The sequence below is a fragment of the Phyllobates terribilis genome, unplaced genomic scaffold (assembly GCF_046119375.1).
Source record: "Phyllobates terribilis strain yellow unplaced genomic scaffold, ASM4611937v1 Scaffold_5__5_contigs__length_657084704, whole genome shotgun sequence".
Classification (NCBI taxonomy): Eukaryota; Metazoa; Chordata; class Amphibia; order Anura; family Dendrobatidae; genus Phyllobates; species Phyllobates terribilis.
The window spans coordinates 437,001,273-437,028,506 of NW_027362765.1; the positions used below are offsets into that span (position 1 = coordinate 437,001,273).

Genomic DNA, 27,234 nt, shown 5'->3' on the forward strand with positions numbered 1-27,234 from the left:
GCTTCAGAAGTGGTGTACCGTGCCTCCCTGCAAAGTGAGACCGGAACCTTTGTGTCATAGATGGGTGTGTTTCTTGTGCTCCACCAACAGGTGTAGCCGCACCGGCCCCACAACCTCGGCATCTGCGTGCACCATCTTCAGCACTTCAGAACTTTGTAATTGCTAATTCTCTTGAAACAAGTTTTTTTTTTAAAATAAAAGAAAAAAATTGGTCACCTGCAACAATTAAAGCTGTTTTGAGGAGTTTACTCCACCGTAATGTAACAGAAAGAATGTAAAAGTGTTTGGATGACAATTGACAATCAAATTCAATCCAAAAAATTGCTTCAATGCTTTTTAGCAGTTTTAGAGATCACAAAAATATTCACAGACCACGTAACACTATGTGGCTGAGAAATGGAACCCTAAATAAAATTTAACAGCTTTTTATCAGTTTTACAAATCATAGAAATGTTCATAGACCACGTTACATTGTATGGCTGAGAAATGGAGCCCTAGAAAAATTGTAACAGCTTTTGATCAGTTTTACAGATCACAGAAATGTTCACAGACCACGTTACACTGTATGGCTGAGAAATGGAAGCCAGGAAAATGTTTCAACAATTTTTTGGAAGCGTTATATAACACAAAAAAAGACCTCAATGCACATAATACTTGATGGATCAAAATATATTCAATTTTTTCAGCCTCCATAAAAAAGATGCAGCTATATATTTGCCAATAGACTGCACAGACCTAATCTCTGTCTACAGACTGTATTCTGTCACTCTTCCTGCTCTCTCCCTCCCTACACTTAATGCAGAATGTATGTGATACAAACAGCAAATCACAGGATCAGCCCTGACAACAGCTTTTAGTGTGGTGGTTCAGCTTCAGCACGAGTATCAATCTTTATACTGTGCACACATGCCTGTACAAGCACTCTCTCCCTCCAATACAAACTGTCACTAAGATGTGCAATGGCGTCAGTGTAACGAGACTGGTGCCGTCTGCTCTTTTATAATCTCTGATGATGTCAGACGGCCAGCCAATCAAAGTAATGCCACTACCAAGATGGCAACGACATTACAGTGACACACAGGCAATCCTCGTATGCTAATTGGCTGCGTAACAGGCGTCAAAAATACAGGGCGGGGATTTGAGTTTGAATTTGAGCACCACTCATTGCTCGCAGAGTAGCAAGCACATCTGATCACCGTGATACTCGAGTGATAACCAAGTATCACCAAGCACATTCGCTCATCCCTAATCTCTAGTTTAAATGGCACATTTCTACGATTGTCATTCTGTTTTCATCATATTAACATGACAAAGAATCAAAGAATCAAAGAATCAAAACAATGTATGCAATATTTAATAAAATAAGAAATAAAACAATACAATTTTCTCCGTAGAAAGTTAAATAATAAAAAATAAAAGCAACTGTCTAGTGAAGTTAAGTCAAAAATTTGATGGACGAGCCCTCAAATGAAAAAAAAATAAATAAATAATAACAATAATAATTAACACACTGCTGGCATAAATAGTATTTAATAAACCACAACAGAATAATAAATTTGGCCCTTCTAAGATTAACATCCATAATAGCTTTAGTAAAAATCCTTTAAAAACTCATCGCTATATAGTTGTGACTTTTATATCTAACCATTACTTTCTGATAACTTTACAGATTAAGCTCTCCTCTGTACAAGAGGAATAAGACTTGATGTTGATGGCCGTTATATGACTTATACCCCTTATTTTATTCATTTATTTATTTGCATTTTTCTTTTCTGCTGGCTCTAGACCAAGTAAAGTCACTTTGTTTTTTTTATTGTGTTTCTATCAAACTCCTTCCCCCTCCTCTCTCTATAGACTTTTATAGTCAGCACAGATCTGATGACAGAGTAATGACTCATAAGTGGAGAAAAAAAACAGTTTTCTCTTAGATATATTATGAAAGTTTTTTTATTTTTCCTTGTACTTTTGGTTTATGGAAAAAATACAAACTAAAAGTATAGTTACTTTTTAAACCTATCAAATGACAAAAATCAATTATACAGACCTCTGCATTAACGATCGTTAATAGTTGTTTAATATCTTCCTTTTGCTCTTCAAACTTTAATGACTGTTCGGTGATTTCATAGATAATATGGAAAAAGTTTTTAAAATTCTAGCTAAAAAAATACTTGAAACTCAACAATATAACAAATTCCATTGGTAATACTAACATTGGGGAAAATGTTTCAAATGTGACAAACTGATTCTACTGTGTGGATGAATTACATAGATGATGGTATAAGCTGCTATAAATACTAGTGGATGTATCTGTGGACTAAGTCCTTAAATAATTCATGCTGCTTTTGGTTTTTACTTTAGAAAGAAAATGAATTCCACTATAATATCTCTCTAGGCAAAGATTAATCTTGTAAATTAATAGAAGAAACATCCATTATTTAATAAGTCTTAGAAATCAGAACAAATAATGTTAAATTTCAATAACAGGCCAATGGCACATTGTAAACTCATATATACAATTTTCATATACAGTTACATTTTATTCAGAGGTTGCCTGGCATGGTCTGCTCCTCACTGCATAATATGTCCTCCAACTATGGCAGCTATATGGAGTTTCGTAGCAGCCTTGAGTCTCAGAGGCAGGGCAGGATAAGCTTCTTTGGTACCAAAACCAAGGGTTTCAGTTTCAGAAGGAAGGAACTGAGAGTAGTTAGAGAATTGATTTGATAGGCCTGGCTTAAAAAAAAATTTAAGACATGAGTTAAACTCTGGACATTCGGTATTGATCTGATGGGTAGCTCAATCTAGAGAACTGGTGCAGCACGAGAAAAGTCTTGGAGACGGGGATGAGCATTTTGGATTATGGAGTGATGAAGTTGATATGTAACATATATTTATGGGGATTTTTAATTTTTGCTGACCATGGTCATCAGAATCCTCCAACTACAATAGATATGAAACATTTTTTAGAAAAACATGGAGGCTCTATAAATGATATTGTGATAACAGGTCTGCAGAAAGTAAAAAAACAGTGGCATAAGGGTGACTATTTAAAACAAATGTCAAGAATAGAGAGTATGTGGATCTTCACCCTGGATACATTAAAACCCAAAGGACTGAATTCAGAAATAGAACTATTTGCTTTTAATGAAGACTAATTCTCTATCCAAGCAACCACCATCAGTAATACCATGAAGTCACATCTACGACTTCAAGTGAATGAAATCTCCAAGTTCAGCTCCCTCCCACCATTATCAATTAACAGGCGCACTTATAAAAGGGACCCATCTACAATCATAGACCAACCCTGAAGAAGGGAACCGTAGTTCCTGAAACGCGTTGGTTTTTGGTCTGCTCAGGCCTCCGTACTTGTACGAGTCACGTGAGTCCCAGTCACATGCGCCTACTTCACGCAGGTCCTGCCGCTCCACTACAGGACGCTAACCGCAGGTCCTTACCTGCTTTCTCCACGCTGACGACGTTAGACCCCAAGAGTACTGCGGGAGAAATAGTGAGTCACCGGCCGGGACTCTATCTAAAATCCCCATTTTTTACTCTCAAATCTACAACTTATTCATCACTGCACGAATCTTAAGAGCACAATGAACCATCATATAGGACTACACTATTGAACAGGACTTGCTCCAAGGAATCTGCAACCGTAAGTTTTTACGCTGAGTTCCATCTGGGTTAACAACTCAGGAATCGAAACATCTAATCTTAAAAGTCTATGACACCTTTGTTTTAAAATTTCACAGCTCCTATTATTGGAGAGTACAAACATTAACAGCGAAGGTGCACCATTACCAGGTCTAAAATCCACCACAGTAGAAGCTTGTGTCAGCTTAGAAGCCTTAGGAGAATACTACGATTTTGGCTTTATCTACAGCCACCAACACCTCAATCTTGAGGTATTATATGTTTAAAACTATTGCCGACACTAGAAGCACCTCGGTGGGAACAACAAGTTTCCAACAGTACACAAAATCAATTTTTGTGAACTACAGTATTTTATAGGCTACGCTGCCCTTAGGCCACATTCTACGCCCATATTCCAGGCACTAATGATTCGCACTAAAAGTCCGTGGATCTCCTACCATAACCACGATCAAGTTTATTTTTATCATTTACGAACCCATTCTATATTCAACTCTAACCCAGATCACCTACATTTATCTACTGCATCCACTATCTAGGGCCGCCGAAGATTACTTGGTCCTACCCAGAAGATCCCCACGCTCCTAGTGAATTTTATATATCCTTTATTCCCCGCTTCTTTTATTTTATTGCAATCTTTTAAATAAACAGTATGTTTTAATCTCTTCGTGTATCCTAAAAATTCTTCTTTTTTATGAGAAAAACTCTTTTTACAATTTTCAAAGTCTTATTTTTAAGCCTAATGCTACCAGCGCAAGTAGTATTTTACATTAACTCCCTACAATAGATATGACCCAACTACATGCAAGCTCTCCAGGAGAGTATAGGCATAGTGCTTTCATAGACACTCCAGCAGGGTGGAATCATTCCTACTTGTACCCACTTTTTAAATCTGCAGTAGTACTATAACCTAAATTTAGTACATGGTCGGCCACAAAAAGCAAAACCCTGTTTCCCTTGTGTACTTTGTACATGATAATAGATAATGGAAGAATGAAGAATGAAGCTCGTTGCTTAAAGGGTTTCTACAAGAATGTAATAAAAAAATGGCCTCAGTCATGTAATTCAAATGGCAGGCAGTTCTGGTCACGTGTCAGAATGGGATGTAGCCTGAAGAAACACAGCTCTTGAGTCCTGTATTTCATCTAACAGAGGAGCTGTATCATAAACACACAGGTGCTGGAGAAGGTCTGTGACATGAGGCGAGAAAAACCTTGTCCTCGACTGATTTACTGACTAATTTACATGTAGTTTCCCTTGCAAAAAAAACCTTACCTGCCATTAATTACTTTTTTAAAAGCCTCTTTAAATTGCTTATTCTTTAGAGTGTAAATTACAGGATTGAGCAAAGGGATCAGCACGATATACAGAAGAGAAAAAAACTTGTCCTGTCTTGGAGAATACATTGATGTGGGTCTCATATATAAAGAAATAATAGTGCCATAGAATAGAAGTACAGAGGTGAGATGGGAGGCGCAGGTTGAGAACGTTTTACTTCTTCCAGCTGCAGAGTGAATGTTCATGATATTATTTACAATGTACATATAAGAAACCAAAGTCATGATGAATGTGCCAATACCAAACAGCGCACCAATAAGGTATATTGTAATGTTAACATGCGTGGTATCGGTACAGGAAAGCTTCAGCAATGGAGAAATATCACAAAAAAAATGATCAATTTGGTTTGATGAACAAAAAGATAACTTACCGACTAAAATGGCTAAAGAAGCTGGTTCTAATAATGCAGCAAACCATATGGAGATGGCTGCAACAAGACAGGTTCTTGGTCTCATGAGTACGGTATAGTGGAGCGGATGGCAGATTGCCACATAACGGTCATCCTATCCTACTAATATTATAAATGCGAAAGTTTGTGAGTATGTATGTTTGTTACTCTTTCACGAAAAAACTACTGGACGGATTTGCATGAAACTTTACAGTAATATAGATTATACATCGGAATAACATATAGGCTACAATTTGTAATGATTTTATGTAATTTTGGTCGTAATATAACGATACATGTCAATTAAGTCGGAAAAAAATCTGGCCTCTGAGAGCTATCTTGGCGTACGCTGTCTAAACCGTTGGAGTTACACAAAGATGATGTACCGTAGAATTGTTTGTCTTGAATAGTTCTAAATAAAAGTCCGCGACAGCATATATCTACCTTTTATGTGGAAGCCACTATGACCAAAATTGTGAACCATAAATTTAATTAAATTAGATACTATTTTACAATGCACATTTTAGTATATTTATCAAACTTTTTAGTATATTTATCAAACTCTTATATACACACATACACAGGTGATATTTAAATGGCTGATTTACAACAGTCAGAAGAGATTGATAATACAATAATTTGCCCATAGTGGATCATTGTATAGTGAGGTCACAGTTGCCGCCTGTCCACAGTCAGAATACAGGGGTGATCATATACCGTGGCCAGGTACAAGTGTGGCACAGGGGGTTCACACACGACCCCCAGGGACTGACATTTCCTAGAAACTTTGGCAGCTGTCAGTCATGAGCTCACCCTGATACATTACAGTCTGGAAACAGCTGAAGGGAGAAGGATAATTTATGACATTTTCTCAGACTTTAAAAAAAAAAAAAAAAATAGCCCAGAAAACAGCCCATATGTCAGGAACAGGTTACTAGGGAACTACACGTTCCAGCACGGCCTGCCCGCGCCCACAGCCCGGGGGGAGTGTGAGGCTTCCTCCTGCAGGTTGCCCGGGGGCACCGGGCCGTCATTGTCCTCACACAGGGGGTCCCCGCCACCATTGTCCCTCCACATAACACCGTATAATAAAACATGCGCTCACCTGCGCCAGCGGCTGCAGCCGGGAAAGTTCCGAGCGCCTCACCTGGGCGGAGGGGAAGTGACTCACACACGGGGAGGGGCAGTAACCTGAGCGCGGCTCCATGGAGGATTCACACACTGCAGCCTGACAGCACCGGCAGCAGCGCTACACAAATGGCATCCTCCCCTCCTGTGTGCAGCACAGCCCTGTGTGTGTGCAGCGCAGCATGTCACCCACAGCACCAGCAGGCTGCTCTCAGCTCCCACAGAGCACTGGGAATGGTTGCTATAGGTAACTGCGCCACAGCTGCTCCTCATAGACCAGTCATATACAACTGATATCGTCTGTACAGCGATCGTAATATAACTAATTAGATTGTTTTAGTATTTTGTTTGAACTTTATTAAGTACCTATTTTGTAATTAGTACTTATAAAAATGCCGCGAAAGCATAAGTCTAACATTTCGCAAAGCTCTAATAAAGCCCGAGCTATGAAAATAATTAGACGTGATGAGACGTCTCAACAATCCGACCAACGAAGGCTTGAGCAGGCGGTGCGTTGTACGGCACATAGAGCTGCAGAGACTCCAGAACAATCCCAAGCCCGACGTGAACGGAATGCGGAGTTTTTGGCATCTCAACGGGCTGCTGAAACTCAAGAACAGTCCCAAGCCCGACGTGAACAGCATGCGGAGTATCTGGCGTCTCAACGGGCTGCTGAAACTCCAGAACAGTCCCAAGCTCGACGTCAGCAGCAGGCGACTTACATGGCGTCCCAAAGAGCCACTGAAACTTATGAAATGGCCGAATCTCGCAGACGCACTGTTGCTGAAAGGGCAGCACAGCGACGTCAAACATTTACAAGAAATACATGGATATTGTTTAAAGCTGCATTTGAGTATGACGAGACTCTTGATTATGAAACTCACAAGCTTATAAAAATAGAAGCAATGACCATAGATTGCAAATATTGCGGAGCTCTTAAGTGGAAAGAGGAAGCAGCAGGTATGTGTTGTTTGGGCGGGAAAGTAGCTCTTCCTTATATAGACGAGCCAGTTCAACCTTTAAAAGAGCTTTTCTCTAATGAAACTGATGAATCGCGCCTTTTTCTAAATAATATAAGAAAATACAACATGTGCTTTCATATGACGTCTTTTGGAGCTGATCAAATTGTCTCAATGCCAGGGTTTTGCCCAACCTTTACAATACAAGGACAAGTATACCACCGTATCGGTTCTTTAATTCCTACGTCCATTTCGCAACCACAATTTTTACAAGTTTATTTCATAGGTGACGAAGAAGAACAAATCAACAGGCGTACTGAGTGCGTGCAAAGCGTAGATAGAAACATAGTTAAAAAATTACGAGTACTTCACGACCACAACATTTTGGTGCATGAATTTAAAACGGCTAGAGACAGAATGATCAATGACGATCATTTCAAAGTAGTGATTCACCCAGACCGTGTACCATGTGGTCAACATGAGAGACGTTTCAATGCCCCTACTACAAATGAAATAGCTGCTGTAATAGTTAGTAGTGAACAAACTATGTCTCGGGACATCGTTGTGCAGCCGCGCGATGGCATGCTCACTAGGGTTCCCGATACACATAGATTCTATGACGCTCTCGAGTACCCAATAATTTTTTGGAAAGGACAAGAGGGGTACAGCATTGATATTCCTCAGATAAATCCAATTACCAAACAAGCAATGCCAAGCAAAAAGGTGTCCTACAAAGATTTTTATGCCTTTCACTAGATGGTCCGTCGCAGCGATTTTAATTTGATGCTTAAGTGTAGGCTCCTACTTCATCAGTTTCAGGTCGACATGTATGTAAAGATGGAAAGTGAGCGCTTAAGGTTCATTTCTTTAAATAAAAAAAAACTGCGCGCAGAAGATTATATTCACTTGCGAGATGCAATAAGAAATGATGCGGATTTGGATCCAAATAACTTAGGTCAGATGGTGATTCTCCCGTCATCATTTGTAAATAGCCCGAGATACCAACATGAATACACACAAGATACGTTCACATACGTACGTAATTATGGGAGGCCTGATTTATTTATTACAATGACTTGCAACCCCGCTTGGCCAGAAATCACCAAAGAGCTTATGACTGGTCAAAATTCAACGGACAGACATGACTTAACAGCCCGAGTATTTAGAATAAAAGTACAGAAGTTGGTAGCTCTACTTACAAAAGGTAACATATTGGGTGATATGCAATGCTTCATGTACTCGATCGAGTGGCAAAAGCGAGGTTTGCCTCATGTGCACTTACTGCTGTGGTTAAAGGAAAAATTGCTTCCGAACCAAATTGACGAAATCATATGTGCTGAGATACCAAACCCAGAAACCGATCAAAAGCTCTATGATACAGTGACAAAGAATATGATTCACGGGCCATGTGGTACATTCAATTCTTCATCGCCATGCATGAAGGAAGGAAAATGTACCAAAAAATATCCAAGGAAGCTTTTAAAAGATACTCAAACCAATGACAACAGTTATCCTTTATACAGGCGCAGAGCACCAGAGAATGGTGGACGCACGACGATTATAAAAACCCATAGAGGAACACAGGAAATATTGGTGGACAATAGCTGGGTGGTCCCATATAGTGTTGAGCCACCCCCGTAGTGTTCGAGTTCGGTTCGGTTCGTCGAACACCCGTGTGTTAGCCGAACTGTTCGTCGAACTGTTCGTCGAACACCTTCGAATACCGTTAAAACCAATGGCAGGCAAACAAAAACACATAGAAACACATAGAAAACACCTTCAAAGGTGTCCAAAAGCTGACAAACTGCTCAGAAGACACAACTAACACATGGAAAAGTGACAAGTACATATAGTCATGCGAAAATAAAAGAGGTGGAGGAGTAAAAGGAGGGGGAGACACAGATATAGGCATGTCATGCCCTTCTAAAATCCAAAAAGTGAGAAGCCGACATGGCCAGTCCGCTCCTGCCCGTGCCACCTCCGTGTCGCCGGGTTTGTGCCAGAGCCGCGGTGAACCCTGATGGCCAGCCCCCCTCTCCCAATACTGGTGCCTGTCCGCTGGTGGGTCGAGCGAGCCCCCCTGTGGTGGAGGCAGCTCTAAGCTTTTTAATTTAAATTGTCTCTCTAATTTGAATGAATACACTTTAAATCCATTTACAAGGATCTATTGGAGGGCAAGTCTCATGCCAGCAGCCGCGTAATTCCAGCTCCAGTAGCGTCCACTAAAGCTGCTGCAGTTAAAAAGCTTTTATAAGGATCGAGCTCGGCTGTCCACCGCAAGGCATCCTACTGCCAGTCCCAGCCCCTATGCCTTGGGGTGCCTCCTGATGCTCTTCACTGAGTATCCCATGGTCCCGAAGCATTTCCTTTGAAAAAATTAAGTGTCTAAACTACAGGTGGTGTAGCTTGCTTAACAGCCGGGATAATCCGCTGACTAGCAGACACTGCTACTAGGCACAAAGTATTTCCTGGGCTAGATGCAGTTAAAAATTTGTAATTAGATACTCTCGTTGGATGCTGAGAAAGCATTCCATAGAGTCTCCTGGCACGCCATATATGATTCTCTTAAAAAGCTTGGGGTAGGGGTCTAGGGGACCCTTTTATAGCCAAAATCACGGCCCTGTATCGCAATACGTCACCTAGGCTGAAGATAAATGGAACTGTAGCACCCTGAGGGCTCGGTTGCTACAGACGTATTGCACCTCACCCAGAGGTGTGATATCTCACTCTCAGGTAAGGATGGAGTGTGGATCAGGACCCGACACCTGCATGCATTACACCACATTGCCGTGGGGCAGGGCGACCAATATGCCCCTGAGATGGGCACGACAGTCCCTGTCCCTGGCTGGAGTGGGGGGAGGGAACACTGAGGAAGGGGAACCCTGTAGTGCAGGAGCAGGGAGGAAGCAGTTCCTGGGTGCATTGAGAAGGGAGTATAAAAGGTGGGCACCATCTTAGTTCAGTGCAGAGAAGTCTGAGCAGAAGTGGCAGGGAGCAGGGGCTCTGCATGAGCTCTGCTCCGGAGGCGGGCCTAGTAACAGAGGCCCAGGCCTGGAAGAGGGAGAAGGAAGGAAGAGGAGCGGAGAAGGCTCCAGGAACGAGGAATGAAGGGATCCCAGGGGTGCGGACGGGTGAGTCGCCACCGCACGCCCGAATCCACCTGTGTGGAGGGGTCAGGTCAAAGGGGGAGACCGGTCCCCGAACTAGTGGAGGCAGGAAACGACCCTCAGCTAGAAACCGGAGGCTCTGACATTTTATGTGGCGCAGCCGCTCGCTACACCCGCTAGGAAGGCACCACATAGGGTCAGGGAAACTGGCGCCAAGTTTACCAAGAGGAGGCCCGAGGCAGCCGGACAGAAGTGTTGGTAAGAAAGGCCAGACAAAGGACACACAAAGGGGGTCCTGTGAAGTGCTCCAAAGTTATCTGGGAGTTGTCTGAGCCCCTCACCTGGTGAGCACAGTATGACGTGGGCAGCCGTTACCTGCAGACGTGGTCTGGATAATAAGAACTGTGAGTAAAGGCCCTGGACTGCATCACTGACTCCGTGTCGTTACTGCTGCTGCCCTGCACCATCACCCCCATCCTCCGCATACACTGCCCTGAGGCTATACTCCTCCCGTGGGGAGTTATGCTACGCTCTGCTGCACCCACAACACCAGCCTCAGCGGTCTGCCCTGTAGCGGCGGTTCACTCTGACCGCAATCCACGGGTGGCGTAGTCGGACATTTAAACATCAAAACCACATAAATAGTTCCGCCACTGGTTTGACCGCCCTGAGCCACGGAACCGGGTCGCCGCCACGAAGACTACAACCACCAGCATCCACCAAAAAGGGTCCGGCTCCGGGTGTCCCAAGGCCCAGGGGGTGCGTCAGAACATTTTCATCACCTTTCACAATCACCAATGGGACAAGGCAGGGATGTCCTCTGTCCCCTCTCTTATACATCCTAGTGACGGAGCACCTGCTCTCATCAATTCGCCATAACCCCAATATTAGGTGGATTGAGGTGGGAGGCACCGAGTACAAGTGCTCTCTATTTGCTGATGATGTCCTAGTATATATCACTCAATCACATATATCCATCCATGCTGTTATGGCTGAAATAGATCACTTTGTTACATGGTAAAATTTTAAAATCAATGCAGCGAAGTCTGAGGCCCTCGATGTCTCTCTCCCCAAATCCATATAGGATTCCATCCAGTCCAACTTTCCCTTTGCCTGGCCCTCACAGGGTATCAAATACTTAGGAATTCCTATTCATAGAGACCTCTCCCATCTATGTTATCTTAATTTTGGGCCCTTTATTGAACAATTCCATACAGACCACGGTTGGCAAGTTAGAACTGTAAGATTCACTACGTGAACCGCTGGTGTTTTGTGGAAAAGCACATGTGCACCGCGTTCCAAATTATTATGCAAAAAGTGTTTAGGAGTGATAAGGGAAGAATTTGTTTGTTTGTCAGTTAAACTCATTGATGGTGATGTGTGTCAGGGCTCTTTATATCACTGTAAGCAATTGCAGACACCTGTGCTAATTAGTTTGGCAGGTGTGTCCAATGAAAGGCAAGACTACTTAAGAAGGCTCTCTCACATTATTAAGCAGCCTACATTTTCTGCCAAAATGGGAAAGAAAAAGGATGTGTCGGCTGCTGAGAAGCAACAAATTGTGGAGTGTTTAGGTCAAGGCATGACTACAATCAACATTGTGCGATGATCAGGATGAAGTGTCTTGGCAATCAAGAAGTATGTAGCTGATTCACAGTACACAAGTGTGCGTGCTGATAAGGGCAAATTGAGGACTCTTTCCTACAGGCAATTACGTCAGGTTGAAAGAGCAGCGGCAAAAAAGCCTTGTCATAGCAGCAGACAAGTTTTTGAAGCTGCTTGTGCCTCCAACGTCCCCCGAACAACAAGATGCAGGGTCCTTCAGAGGTTTGCAGCTGTGCATACGCCATCCTGTCGACCTCCTCTATCCACTTCACACAAGCAGAAACGGCTCCAGTGGGCCAAACATTACATGAAGACTGATTTCAAAACTGTTTTGTTCACGGATGAGTGCCGTGCAGCGCTCGATGGTCCAGATGGATGGAGTGGAGGATGGCTGGTTGATGGACACCCCACGCAAACACGGCTACAGCGCCAACAAGGAGGAGGTGGAGTAATGTTTTGGGCTGGAATCATGGGGAGAGAGATTGTCGGCCCCTTTAGGATCCCTGAAGGCGCTAAAGATGAACTCCATAATGTATGTGGATTTTCTCAAACAGCACTTCCTGCCATGGTTCAAGAAGAAGAACCGTGTATTTCACAGCAAGATCATTTTTCTGCATGATAATGCACCATCTCATGCTGCACATAAAACATCTGCATCTCTGGCTGATATGGGCATAAAAGGGGACAAACTTATGGTGTGACCCCCATGCTCCCCTGACCTCTACCCCATTCAGAACCTTTGGAGCATCATTAAAAGGAGTGTCTATGATGGCGGGAGGCAGTTCACATCTAAGCAACAGCTCTGGGAGGGTATTCTGTCCTCATGCAAAACAATTGAAGCAGAAACCATCCAAAACCTGACAAATTCAATGGACGAGAGAGTTCAGAAGCTCCTTTCGAACAAGGGGTCCTATGTGAAAATGTAACATCACCTAGAATAAAGTTTTGAGTTGAAAACTGTTTGATTTCAGTTTCTAACAACCTGCTAATGCTTATAATTTCAAAAATGACCATTTTTTTGGTCTTTATTAAAATGAAAAGGTTGATCGAAAAGTTTGGGGGATCTAAGAGTGTGGCAACCCAGTAGTCATGATTACTTCGAATTCTGACAATATGAGGGTCATGCTGCAGGTAGTGCAGCAAGAAGGCACTTATGTGTCTTGCGCATCTCGGAGCCCCAAAATTATTTTCCGGGCTAGATGCAGCTAAAAATTATTTTTAATTTTAAATCTGGTGGAGCTTATTATAGATGGCCTAATAGGATCAGTGCTGCACACTGCTACAAAGCCCAAATTATTTTCCAGTCAAGATACAGATAAACATGATTAGTAATTTGAAAGCTTAAAACGTTTGGTAGGGTGATTTTAACCAATCATCAAGCTTTTACTCTCCCCAGGATGACACAGGGGTAGAAAAGTCGTTTCGGATCCATGATTTGTTCATCTTTATGAACGTGAGTCTGTCTACATTATCAGTGGAGAGCCGCGTGCGCTTATCTGTCAGCACACCACCAGCAGCGCTGAACACACGTTCAGACAGAACGCTGGCTGCGAGGCATGACAAGATCTCCAAGGCGTAAGTGGCTAGCTCCGGCCATTTATCCAGATTGGAAGCCCAAAAAGAGCAAGGGTCCAGTGACACAGTCGTGGCTTCAATGTTTACTTGGAGATACTCCTGTACCATCGTCTCTAGGCGTTGACTATGTGTCAGACTTCTTGTCTCCTGTGGCCTTGCAAAGGATGGGCTAAAAAGTGGTGAAATGATTCCGCAAAATTGATGTTACCAGCAGATACTGTGGTTCTGTTACGGTTTGAGTGCTGAACACTTGACGGTTCCACGGTTGGCAAGTTGAAACTGTGAGATTCACTACGTGCACCACTGGTATTTTGTGGAAAAGCACATGTAAGATTCTGCAACAGTCTCTGCTGATACTCCTGCATGCGTGCATCCCTTTCTATGGCAGGAATAATTTCTGCAAATTTACTTTTGTACCGGGGATCTAACAGTGTGACAACCCAGTAGTCAGGATTATTTCTAATTCTCACAATTCGAGGGTCATGTTGCAGGTAGTGCAGCAAGAAGGCACTCATGTGTGTTGCGCATCCAGGAGCACCAAGTCCCTGTTGTGTTGGTGGCGAGGTAACAATCATGCTTCCTTCCTCTGTCCTCTCCCCCCAACCTCGCACAACAGAAATGTGATCAAGGTCTCCCTCATCTGATGAGTCTTCCATCAGTTCGTCCTCCACTTCTTCCTGGGCTCCTGCACCTTCCTCACTAGTTTGGCTGCTACCATGCGCCCTGGTAAAACCATCTCCCCCACCCTCACATGCCTGCCGCCTTGGTGCTGCCGACCTTCTGGACCTTGCAGATGTTAGCCCTTCTGCATACAACTCCTCCTCCTCTACTTCCTCCACCTCCTCTTGTGCCACCACCTGACTCCGAATTCTGTTTAACATGTGCTCCAGCATGTAAATCACCGGAATAGTCATGCTGATAATGGCATCGTCAGCACTAAACATCTTCGGCGCCATTTCAAAACTGTGCAGAAGGGTGCATAGGTCCCTGATCTGAGACCACTCCTCCAGCGTGATTTGCCCCACCTCTGAATCTCGTTGGCCCAGGCTATACGTCAGAACGTATTGCACCAGGGCTTGTCGGTGCTGCCACAGTCGCTGCAACATGTGCAGAGTTGAATTCCACCGGGTAGGCACATCGCATTTTAGCCGGTGAAGTGGCAGGCCCAACGACTTCTGTAGAGATGTAAGTCGCTGAGCTGCGGGATGCGAACGGCGGAAGTGAGCACACAGCGACCGTGCCCTCTGCAGAAGGCCATCTAGTCTGGGATAGTGGGCTAAAAATTGCTGGACAACCAGGTTCAACACGTGAGCCATACAAGGCACGTGTGTGACATTGCCCTGGCGAAGGGCCGCACCCAGGTTTGCAGCATTGTCGCACACGGCCTTCCCTGGTTTCAGGTCCAGTGGAGACAACCATTCATGAAATTGGTTCTCCAGAGCTGACCACAACTCCTCAGCTGTGTGACTCACATTTCCCAGACATTTCAATGTAAAAACCGCCTGATGACGTTGAGCCCTACTGCCAGCATAGTAAGGAAGTGTGCAGGATCCCTTCTGCGCAGTTAGAAAGCTTGTGGCATGACCAGACAGGCTTTGGGTGCAGGTGGAAGACCGAGAGGAGGTTGAGGAGGCAGAAGCAGTGGAGGAACTTTGACATAAAGAGGATTGACGCACAACTCGTGGGGACGGCAAGACTTGGACAGCAGCCCCTTGTCCTGCTGTCACCATAGTTACCCAGTGCCCAGTCAGCGACATGTAACGCCCCTGTCCATGCCTACTCGTCCAAGTGTCTGTGGTGAAATGCACCCTGTCACACACAGAGTTTCTCAAAGAAGCGGTGATGTTGTGTGCGACATGCTGGTGGAGCGCAGGCACACCTTTCTTTGAGAAGTAGTGCCGACTGGGCATCTGGTACTGGGGCACTGCGACGGACATAAGGTCTCGAAAATCCTCTGTGTCCACCAGGCGGAAAGGCAGCATTTCTGTAGCCAAGAGCTTGCAGATGGTGAAATTCAACCTCTTAGCTTTCTCATGGCTAGGAGGAAATGGTCTTTTACTTGTCCACATCTGAGGGACCGAGGGCTGGCTATTGTGCTTAGACGGGGTTGATAAGGGTGTCCCCGGCAAACTGCCGGTCTGTGAGGAAGATGCAGGCGGACATGTTAGGTTGCCTTGATCCAAAGGTGGTGCTATCGATGTCGGACAGCGCTCAACACCAGCTGGTGTTACCACCTCCAAAGAAAATGATGACCTGCCAATCACGCTGGCTGTTGCGGGTAAAGAGGTGGCAGGTCTGCGCCCCAAAACAGGTGTGACTGCTGTCCCCCCAGTCACAGAGGATGAAGAGGCCGCGGATGCACAAGATATGGCAGACGGTGGTTGGCCCGGCCGGCTAGGCCGCATTGTAGCACACTGAGCTTCCCACTGCAACTTATGCTTCATGTCCATGTGCCGGTTCATGCATGAAGTACTCAAACTATGTATTTTTTGGCCTCTACTTAGCTTTTGCTGACAAATGTTACAGATAACACAAGTTGGGTCATCTTTATCGATCTGAAAAAATGCCCAGGCTATGCAAGGCTTAGCACTCATGCGACCTGAAGAGCCACCACGACTTGTGGTGAGAGGCAGAGTTGTGTTTGAGGATGCAGTTGTTGACGTGCTTCCAGTACTACGTCTCTGTCCAGGAAGGCGCAACCTGACCTCGTCGTCACTAGCATCTTCCTCCACCTCCTCTGCTGACCTCATCTCTTGGCTGACTGTGGGTTGACAGTAAGTGGGATCTCCGACCTCATCATCATCACCCTGTGCGTTATCACACCCGTCGTCCTCAGAGCCAACCTGTTCCTGCCCTGACAAAAAACTAAAGTTGTCGCTTCAATCAGGTATTTGAGTCTTATCATCGTCTTCCTCATTGTCTCCACCAACAGGAGTTACAGTTTGGGAATGAGGGTCTACATTATGGTCAGAACCTTCTGCGTCTGGTCCTGGATCCGACTCATAAAGATTCTGGGCATCAGTGCAGATCATTTCCTCGTCTGGATTCACAGAAGCGCTGGAGTCGACCTCTGATTCCCAGGCTATAGTATGAGTAAACAGCTCTGCAGACTCAACCATCTGTTCTACCTCATACTCAGACGGGCAGCTGGAGATTTGGGAGCTGTGAGGAAGCAAGTGCGATTTGGGTGACACCTTTGAGGACTGGAGTATTTGTGATGTTGAAGTTGATGTGGAGGAGAGCCCACTTAAAGGAGCACTTGATATCCGTTGAAGCACCTGCTGTTTTTGTGCCTCATCTGGAATTTGTAGCGATTGGCGTGGCCGTAAGAAAGGGATCTTATCACATTGTCCGCTAAAAGAAGTAGACATTTTAGTTTGGCTGGAAGATGGTCTTTCTTCTGCAGATGTTACTGTTGCTTTAACAGCTACCCCACGGACACAACCTTTTTTCCCCTTCCCAACACGCCTATTCCCCTTTCCACCAGCAGCAGGCCTTTTTCCACTCATTTTGGTGGTTAACTAATTCACAACTCTGGAGTTGTTTGCACAAAAAACAATGGATGGTAAGCGAGCAGAGCTGAGTGGCCAAACTGTGGTATTAGGCCAAAACTATTGGCTGGGTTAGATGCAGAAAAAAATTATTTTGAATTTGCAACCTGATGGAGGTCAGTATAGATGGACTAATAGAGAAAGTCCGACACACTACTAGAAGGCCAAATATTTTTTCAGAGGTAGATGCAGAAAAAAATATATTCAGTTTGCAACCTGATGGAGGTCAGTATAGATGGATTAATAGAACAAGACCCACACACAGCTAGAAGCCCAATACTTTTTCAGAGGTAGATGCAGAAAAAACTATATTCAGTTTGCAACCTGATGGAGGTCAGTATAGATGGACTAATAGAACAAGTCCCACACACTGCTAGAAGCCCAAATATTTTTTCAGAGGTACTGTAGATGCAGATAAAAATTAGTTTTAATTTGCAACCTGATGGAGGTCAGTATAGATGGACTAATAGAGAAAGTCCGACACACTACTAGAAGGCCAAATATTTTTTCAGAGGTAGATGCAGAAAAAAATATATTCAGTTTGCAACCTGATGGAGGTCAGTATAGATGGATTAATAGAACAAGACCCACACACAGCTAGAAGCCCAATATTTTTTCAGAGGTAGATGCAGAAAAAAATATATTCAGTTTGCAACCTGATGGAGGTCAGTATAGATGGACTAATAGAACAAGTCCCACACACTGCTAGAAGCCCAAATATTTTTTCAGAGGTACTGTAGATGCAGATAAAAATTAGTTTTAATTTGCAACCTGATGGAGGTCAGTATAGATGGACTAATAGAGAAAGTCCGACACACTACTAGGAGGCCAAATATTTTTTCAGAGCTAGATGCAGAAAAAAATATATTCAGTTTGCAACCTGATGGAGGTCAGTATAGATGGACTAATACAACAAGTCCCACACACAGCTAGAAGCCCAAATATTTTTTCAGAGGTACTGTAGATGCAGATAAAAATTAGTTTTAATTTGCAACCTGATGGAGGTCAGTATAGATGGACTAATAGAGAAAGTCCGACACACTAATAGAAGGCCAAATATTTTTTCAGAGCTAGATGCAGAAAAAAATTATATTCAGTTTGCAACCTGATGGAGGTCAGTATAGATGGATTAATAGAACAAGACCCACACACAGCTAGAAGCCCAATATTTTTTCAGAGGTAGATGCAGAAAAAAATATATTCAGTTTGCAACCTGATGGAGGTCAGTATAGATGGACTAATAGAACAAGTCCCACACACTGCTAGAAGCCCAAATATTTTTTCAGAGGTACTGTAGATGCAGATAAAAATTAGTTTTAATTTGCAACCTGATGGAGGTCAGTATAGATGGACTAATAGAGAAAGTCCGACACACTACTAGAAGGCCAAATATTTTTTCAGAGCTAGATGCAGAAAAAAATTATATTCAGTTTGCAACCTGATGGAGGTCAGTATAGATGGACTAATAGAGAAAGTCCGACACACTACTAGATGGCCAAATATTTTTTCAGAGGTAGATGCAGAAAAAAATATATTCAGTTTGCAACCAGATGGAGGTCAGTATAGATGGATTAATAGAACAAGACCCACACACAGCTAGAAGCCCAATATTTTTTCAGAGGTAGATGCAGAAAAAACTATATTCAGTTTGCAACCTGATGGAGGTCAGTATAGATGGACTAATAGAACAAGTCCCACACACTGCTAGAAGCCCAAATATTTTTTCAGAGGTACTGTAGATGCAGATAAAAATTAGTTTTAATTTGCAACCTGATGGAGGTCAGTATAGATGGACTAATAGAGAAAGTCCGACACACTACTAGAAGGTCAAATATTTTTTCAGAGCTAGATGCAGAAAAAAATATATTCAGTTTGCAACCTGATGGAGGTCAGTATAGATGGACTAATACAACAAGTGCCACACACAGCTATAAGCCCAAATATTTTTTCAGAGGTACTGTAGATGCAGATAAAAATTAGTTTTAATTTGCAACCTGATGGAGGTCAGTATAGATGGACTAATAGAGAAAGTCCGACACACTTCTAGAAGGCCAAATATTTTTTCAGAGCTAGATGCAGAAAAAAATTATATTCAGTTTGCAACCTGATGGAGGTCAGTATAGATGGATTAATAGAACAAGACCCACACACAGCTAGAAGCCCAATATTTTTTCAGAGGTAGATGCAGAAAAAAATATATTCAGTTTGCAACCTGATGGAGGTCAGTATAGATGGACTAATAGAACAAGTCCCACACACTGCTAGAAGCCCAAATATTTTTTCAGAGGTACTGTAGATGCAGATAAAAATTAGTTTTAATTTGCAACCTGATGGAGGTCAGTATAGATGGACTAATAGAGAAAGTCCGACACACTACTAGAAGGCCAAATATTTTTTCAGAGCTAGATGCAGAAAAAAATTATATTCAGTTTGCAACCTGATGGAGGTCAGTATAGATGGACTAATAGAGAAAGTCCGACACACTACTAGAAGACCAAATATTTTTTCAGAGGTAGATGCAGAAAAAAATATATTCAGTTTGCAACCAGATGGAGGTCAGTATAGATGGATTAATAGAACAAGACCCACACACAGCTAGAAGCCCAATATTTTTTCAGAGGTAGATGCAGAAAAAACTATATTCAGTTTGCAACCTGATGGAGGTCAGTATAGATGGACTAATAGAACAAGTCCCACACACTGCTAGAAGCCCAAATATTTTTTCAGAGGTACTGTAGATGCAGATAAAAATTAGTTTTAATTTGCAACCTGATGGAGGTCAGTATAGATGGACTAATAGAGAAAGTCCGACACACTACTAGAAGGCCAAATATTTTTTCAGAGCTAGATGCAGAAAAAAATATATTCAGTTTGCAACCTGATGGAGGTCAGTATAGATGGACTAATACAACAAGTGCCACACACAGCTAGAAGCCCAAATATTTTTTCAGAGGTACTGTAGATGCAGATAAAAATTAGTTTTAATTTGCAACCTGATGGAGGTCAGTATAGATGGACTCATAGAGAAAGTCCGACACACTTCTAGAAGGCCAAATATTTTTTCAGAGCTAGATGCAGAAAAAAATTATATTCAGTTTGCAACCTGATGGAGGTCAGTATAGATGGATTAATAGAACAAGACCCACACACAGCTAGAAGCCCAATATTTTTTCAGAGGTAGATGCAGAAAAAAATATATTCAGTTTGCAACCTGATGGAGGTCAGTATAGATGGACTAATAGAACAAGTCCCACACACTGCTAGAAGCCCAAATATTTTTTCAGAGGTACTGTAGATGCAGATAAAAATTAGTTTTAATTTGCAACCTGATGGAGGTCAGTATAGATGGACTAATAGAGAAAGTCCGACACACTACTAGAAGGCCAAATATTTTTTCAGAGCTAGATGCAGAAAAAAATTATATTCAGTTTGCAACCTGATGGAGGTCAGTATAGATGGACTAATAGAGAAAGTCCGACACACTACTAGAAGGCCAAATATTTTTTCAGAGGTAGATGCGGAAAAAAATATATTCAGTTTGCAACCAGATGGAGGTCAGTATAGATGGACTAATAGAACAAGTCCCACACACTGCTAGAAGCCCAAATATTTTTTCAGAGGTACTGTAGATGCAGATAAAAATTAGTTTTAATTTGCAACCTGATGGAGGTCAGTATAGATGGACTAATAGAGAAAGTCCGACACACTACTAGAAGGCCAAATATTTTTTCAGAGCTAGATGCAGAAAAAAATTATATTCAGTTTGCAACCTGATGGAGGTCAGTATAGATGGACTAATAGAGAAAGTCCGACACACTACTAGAAGGCCAAATATTTTTTCAGAGGTAGATGCAGAAAAAAATATATTCAGTTTGCAACCTGATGGAGGTCAGTATAGATGGATTAATAGAACAAGACCCACACACAGCTAGAAGCCCAATATTTTTTCAGAGGTAGATGCAGAAAAAACTATATTCAGTTTGCAACCTGATGGAGGTCAGTATAGATGGACTAATAGAACAAGTCCCACACACAGCTAGAAGCCCAAATATTTTTTCAGAGGTACTGTAGATGCAGATAAAAATTATTTTTAATTTGCAACCTGATGGAGGTCAGTATAGATGTACTAATAGAGAAAGTCCGACACACTACTAGAAGGCCAAATATTTTTTCAGAGGTAGATGCAGAAAAAGATATATTCAGTTTGCAACCTGATGGAGGTCAGTATAGATGGACTAATACAACAAGTCCCACACACAGCTAGAAGCCCAAATATTTTTTCAGAGGTACTGTAGATGCAGATAAAAATTAGTTTTAATTTGCAACCTGATGGAGGTCAGTATAGATGGACTAATAGAGAAAGTCCGACACACTACTAGAAGGCCAAATATTTTTTCAGAGGTAGATGCAGAAAAAAATATATTCAGTTTGCAACCAGATGGAGGTCAGTATAGATGGATTAATAGAACAAGACCCACACACAGCTAGAAGCCCAATATTTTTTCAGAGGTAGATGCAGAAAAAACTATATTCAGTTTGCAACCTGATGGAGGTCAGTATAGATGGACTAATAGAACAAGTCCCACACACTGCTAGAAGCCCAAATATTTTTTCAGAGGTACTGTAGATGCAGATAAAAATTAGTTTTAATTTGCAACCTGATGGAGGTCAGTATAGATGGACTAATAGAATGATGCTATGCCCAAAAGATTTTACTTCACTAGGTGCAGTAAAAAAATTGGTATTCTATACACAGGTGGTATATCTTGCAACACAGATAGGCTACTCCACTGACTAACACACTCTGCAATAGGCCAAAAAGGATTAGCTTTGCTAGATTCAGCCAAATGCTGTGAAAAAAACTTGCACAGCACTGGCACAGACCTGCCTGGCAAAAACTGATAGGAACTCATGTAACCTAGTCCTGAAAAGGACTGCAATTACAATTAGTCTTTACTCCCACAACCGATCTATTTAAGAGCACAGACCTCCCTGATAAAAGTCGTAGGAAATGCTGTAACCTAGTCCTTAAAAGGACTGCAATCACAACTATTCCCTACTCCCAAGCTATCTGTATATTTGTGCGAAAATTGGCTTGAAATTAACAAGGTATAGCGCACACAGCAACAGCGGTGCCGTCTAACACGCAGCTGCAGCAGTGAGAAAATGGTGGCGACGGGGAAAATGGCTTGGTCTTATAGGGCAAGGACATGTGACATACACTGCCAATGACACATGCCCTTGCTTGTGTGAAAAAAAGCACTTCGCTCCGTGTGTGCGCTGCTGATAGGCTGACAGATTGCACCTCCCCACTGTAAATGCGGGAAAGAGAAAAAAAAATGGAGATCTTCATTATTCCTGCAGAGATCCATCCCCTGCCCCTCCCCCCACCCCGCTGTACACTCAAACTGCGTATTAACATTAATTTTCATCATTACTGAGAAAAAATCCAGTTATGATTTTGGTGCACGAACAGTTATCGAACATAACCTCGAACAGCCGAATTTTTCTCAAATTGTTCGTGTTCGCCGAACGGCTCGAACACCGCCCAAAACAGCTCGAATTTGAGATTGGCGAACAGTTCGAGTAGAACAACGCTCATCTCTAGTCCCATATTCTCCACTCTTATCAAAAAATTTTAATTCTCATTTAAATGTAGAGTTCTGTAATACGGTACAGGCGATAAAATATATTTGTAAATATATTAATAAGGGTAGCGACCAGGCTATTTTTAACATCCGCCAGCAAGGGAATGTTAACATTGACCCAAGAGTTGAGGTGCAGACCTTTAGAACCGGCCGTTAGTAGTAACGAAGCAGCGTGGCGGATCTTAGCTCTGCCTCTGCATGAGAGACACCCAACCGTCACTCATCTCGCGATTAATTTACCCAATGGCGAGAGGGTTTACTTTACGGAAAATAATTTTAGAGAGAGATTAGAAGCACCACCTAAAACTACACTAACTGCATTTTTCCTGTTGTGCCAAAGTGATACGTTTGCAAAAACATTACTTTACATTGACGTGCCTCGCTACTATACTTGGAATGTGGCACGGAAGCAATGGAAACGTCGTTTACAAGGAACACCTGTCGATGGCTGGCCAGGTGTGAAGGCAGGAGACGCTCTAGGTCGCATTTACACGGTGCACGTTAGCAATTTTGAATGTTATTGCTTGCGTTTGCTGCTGAATGTAATAAGGGGTCCAACCAACTTCTCGGATTTAAAAACATTTGAAGGTCAAGAACTTGCAACTTTTCGGCAGGTGTGTGAGAAGATGGGGTTGTTGGAAGATGATAACCACTGGGATACCACCTTAGAATAGGCCGTGCTATGTCGCTCCCCGGCGTTAATAAGAGAGCTGTTTGCCATATTGATATGCACTTGCGGTTTATCCAATCCTCTACAACTCTGGCACAAGTATAAAACTGCGTTATCAGAGGATATCATGCACACATTTGAAAGAATGGATCACGTTAACGATGATCTCTGTTTCAATGAGGCGTTGGGGCTTATCGAGGACAAAATATTAATAATTTCTGGGAAGAAATTGTCCGATTTTGGTCTACCCTCACCGCGGCGTAGAGGAGAGCTGTCGAACGAGTTGATAAAAGAGCTAAGCTATGATACCAACCAGTTAGACGCTCACGTTTGCAAAACTGAGCCATGTTTGCTACCTGATCAAAGAGAGATTTATCACAAAATAGTAGGACGAGTTGAGAATGGTGAAGGCGGACTTTTTTTCCTTGATGCCCCGGGTGGTACAGGAAAAACTTTTTTGCTTAATTTACTTTTAGCAAAAATTCGTAGCGGTCATAACGTTGCATTAGCTGTGGCTTCCTCTGGAATTGCTGCAACATTGCTAAGCGGTGGACAGACGGCACATTCAGTCTTTAAATTACCTCTTAATCTGGTGAACGAAGAAACCCCATCGTGTAATATCAGCAAGAGCAGCGCCTGTGGCCTCCTGTTGCAACAGTGCAAACTAATCGTGTGGGACGAGTGCACAATGTCACACAAACGCGCCATCGAAGCTCTTGATCGTTGTCTACAAGACTTACACAGTAAACAAACAATAATGGGTGGTGTGGTTGTTTTATTGGCTGGGGACTTTAGGCAAACTTTGCCTGTCATCGAGCGAGGCACTGCAGCAGACGAAATTAACGCATGTCTGAAATCCTCATATTTATGGACCTAAGTTGAAAAGCTGCACCTCACCACCAACATGCGTGTCCAGTTATTCAGTGATCTAGAGTCGGGCGCGTACGCTGAGAAACTGCTCGAGATCGGTGAAGGTCGAATCGAAACTGACGAAGAAGGTATGGTTCTATTCACTAACCAATTTTGTCATGTTGTGGATTCGGAAGATGCACTTATTGCTCAAGTTTTTCCAAATTTGCAACAAAACATCCACGATGAAAATTGGCTATGTGAAAGAACTATACTAGCACCAAGAAATGAAACAGTTGCGAAAATCAATAAAATTATCTTGGACCAAGTAACCAGCGATGCAACAACCTACAACTCCATCGACACAGTCATGTCATCTGATAAGCTCGAATTAAAGGTCGGTATACCCGTTTTGTGCGCAACTTGGACGCCCCGAGATTATGTAATGGCACTAAATTGCGAGTCACTGAACTAGGCAGGCACATTGTAAAGGCCACAATTTTAACTGGAGAAGCTAAGGGTGAAAAGATTCTTATACCACGCATCCCAATAATACCCAATAACTTACCCTTTAATTTCAAACGTTTGCAGTTCCCACTTAAAGTTGCATTTTCAATGACCATCAATAAATCGCAAGGGCAAACTTTGAAGGTAGCGGGGATACATTTAGGCACGCCCTGTTTTTCCGACGGTCAGCTATACGTAGCTTGCTCACGTGTTTCTAAATTGCAAAATCTACATATTTTCGCTGAACGAAAGAAATCAAATAACGTCGTTTACAGGAGTATATTGCAGTAAAAACACATAGATAAATTACCTGCAGATGTCCATTATTCCAATTACATACTAATTCTTTACTAACACGAACAATATTAAACGCAAGTAACTTCAGTCCGTCCTGTTTATTAATCAGTGTTTAGTAATCCATTTGTGATGAAATTTGATATGGATAATTTCAAGCCTGGGAAAGGACATAGGGCTACTTTTTATAAACACACCATACAGGCGAAGATTATATAAAACTGTAAACCTGATTGACTGACACACCTAGCGGTCAACGCACAGCCGAAACCACTGAACTTAGCATCTTGAAATTTGCAGATAGGTTCTATTATAGCTTAAATGAGCACTAAGAAAGGAATTTTGATAATTCCACCCTCAAGAGTTTCCCTCTTAATATTATAGGGGTTCAAAGATTGTATGGAATCCGTCAGTTTTGAAGTTAGACATCTGAAATTTTGGATGTACGAGTAACTAAATAAGATTATTTTTTTTTACTATTAAGATTATTTTTTTTTACAATTAAGATTATTTTTTTTACTATTAAAATGATCTGTCACGAAAATTAATGTGGCAGACCAAATTTCACGCGAGCGAAACCGCGAGTAAAAGCTAGTATGCCATAACTGAAAGAAGGTTCATTTCCATAGAGCCAAAGCATAGGAAAAAATACATCTCTGTTATACAACTGACCAATGACATGATCTTGTGTTGAGTAGAAAGCATAGTAAGAAGTTTGGGTAAAGTGGTAGAAGTATAGGAAATATCCAGAACTGAGAGGTTACTCAAAAATATATACATAGGAGTGTGCAGGTGAGAATCGAAGATAATTGTCACAAGAACTGCAGCGTTTCCAAATATTACATTAAGGTAGAATGTAAAAAATATCATAAAAAGAGGAACTTGAAGGTGAGGAAGATCAGAGAAACACAAGATTGTGAAGTGTACTGCGTGTGACTCGTTCCTTGATGCCACTTTATACATGATCTTCTATAGAAAAAATAGATTTATATTAGGCTAGTAATTCAGACATCCACGAACAACATTCTTTAGTTTGAACCTGCCATGATTCAATAACGAGGCACTAAATTATCAATAGATCATCCTGAATTAAGAACTTGTGCACACAATGATATTACGGTTGAGCGTCTGCCAATGTATGAACTGACAATTATTTTACTTGATGAATCTGCTGAAAATATCTGTACTAGAGATGAGCGTTGTTCGACTCGAACTGTTCGCCAATCTCAAATTCGAGCTGTTTTGGGCGGTGTTCGAGCCGTTCAGCGAACACGAACAATTTAAAAAAAATCGGGCTGTTCGAGGTTATGTTCAATAACTGTTCGTGCACCAAAATCATAACTGGATTTTTTCCCAGTAATGCTGATAATCAATGTTAATACGCAGTTTGAGTGTACAGCGGGGCGGGGGGGAGGGGCAAGGGATGGATCTCTGCAGAAATAATGAAGATCTCCATTTTTTTTTCTCTTTCCCGCATTTAGAGTGGGGAGGTGCAATCTGTCAGCCTATCAGCAGCGCACACACGGAGCAAACTGCTTTTTTTCACACAAGCAAGGGCATGTGTCATTGGCTGTGTATGTCACATGTCCTTGCCCTATAAGACTCAGCCATTTTCCCCGTCGTCACCATTTTCTCACTGCTGCAGCTGCGTGTTAGACGGCACCGCTGTTGCTGTGTGCGCTATACTTTCAGTGTTAATTTCAAGCCAATTTTCTCTGAAATATACAGATAGCTTGGGAGTAGGGAATGGTTGTGATTGCAGTCCTTTTGAGGACTAGGTTACAGCATTTCCTATGACTTTTAGCAGGCAGGTCTGTGCTCTTAAATAGATAGGTTGGGAGTAGGGACTAATTGTAATTGCAATCCTTTTGAGGACTATTTTACAGCATTTCCTAGGACTTTTTGCCAGGCAGGTCTGTGCCAGTGCTGTGCAAGTGTTTTTCACAGCATTTGGCTAAATC

The 27,234-nt window shown here is 42.4% G+C and overlaps 1 pseudogene; it reads right to left on the reverse strand.

Annotated features, from left to right (window-relative positions):
• Positions 1–2,630: 2,630 nt before the first annotated feature.
• Positions 2,631–26,236, reverse strand: LOC141271623 (olfactory receptor 5AR1-like; annotated as a pseudogene).
• Between the last annotated feature and the right edge of the window lie 998 nt (positions 26,237–27,234).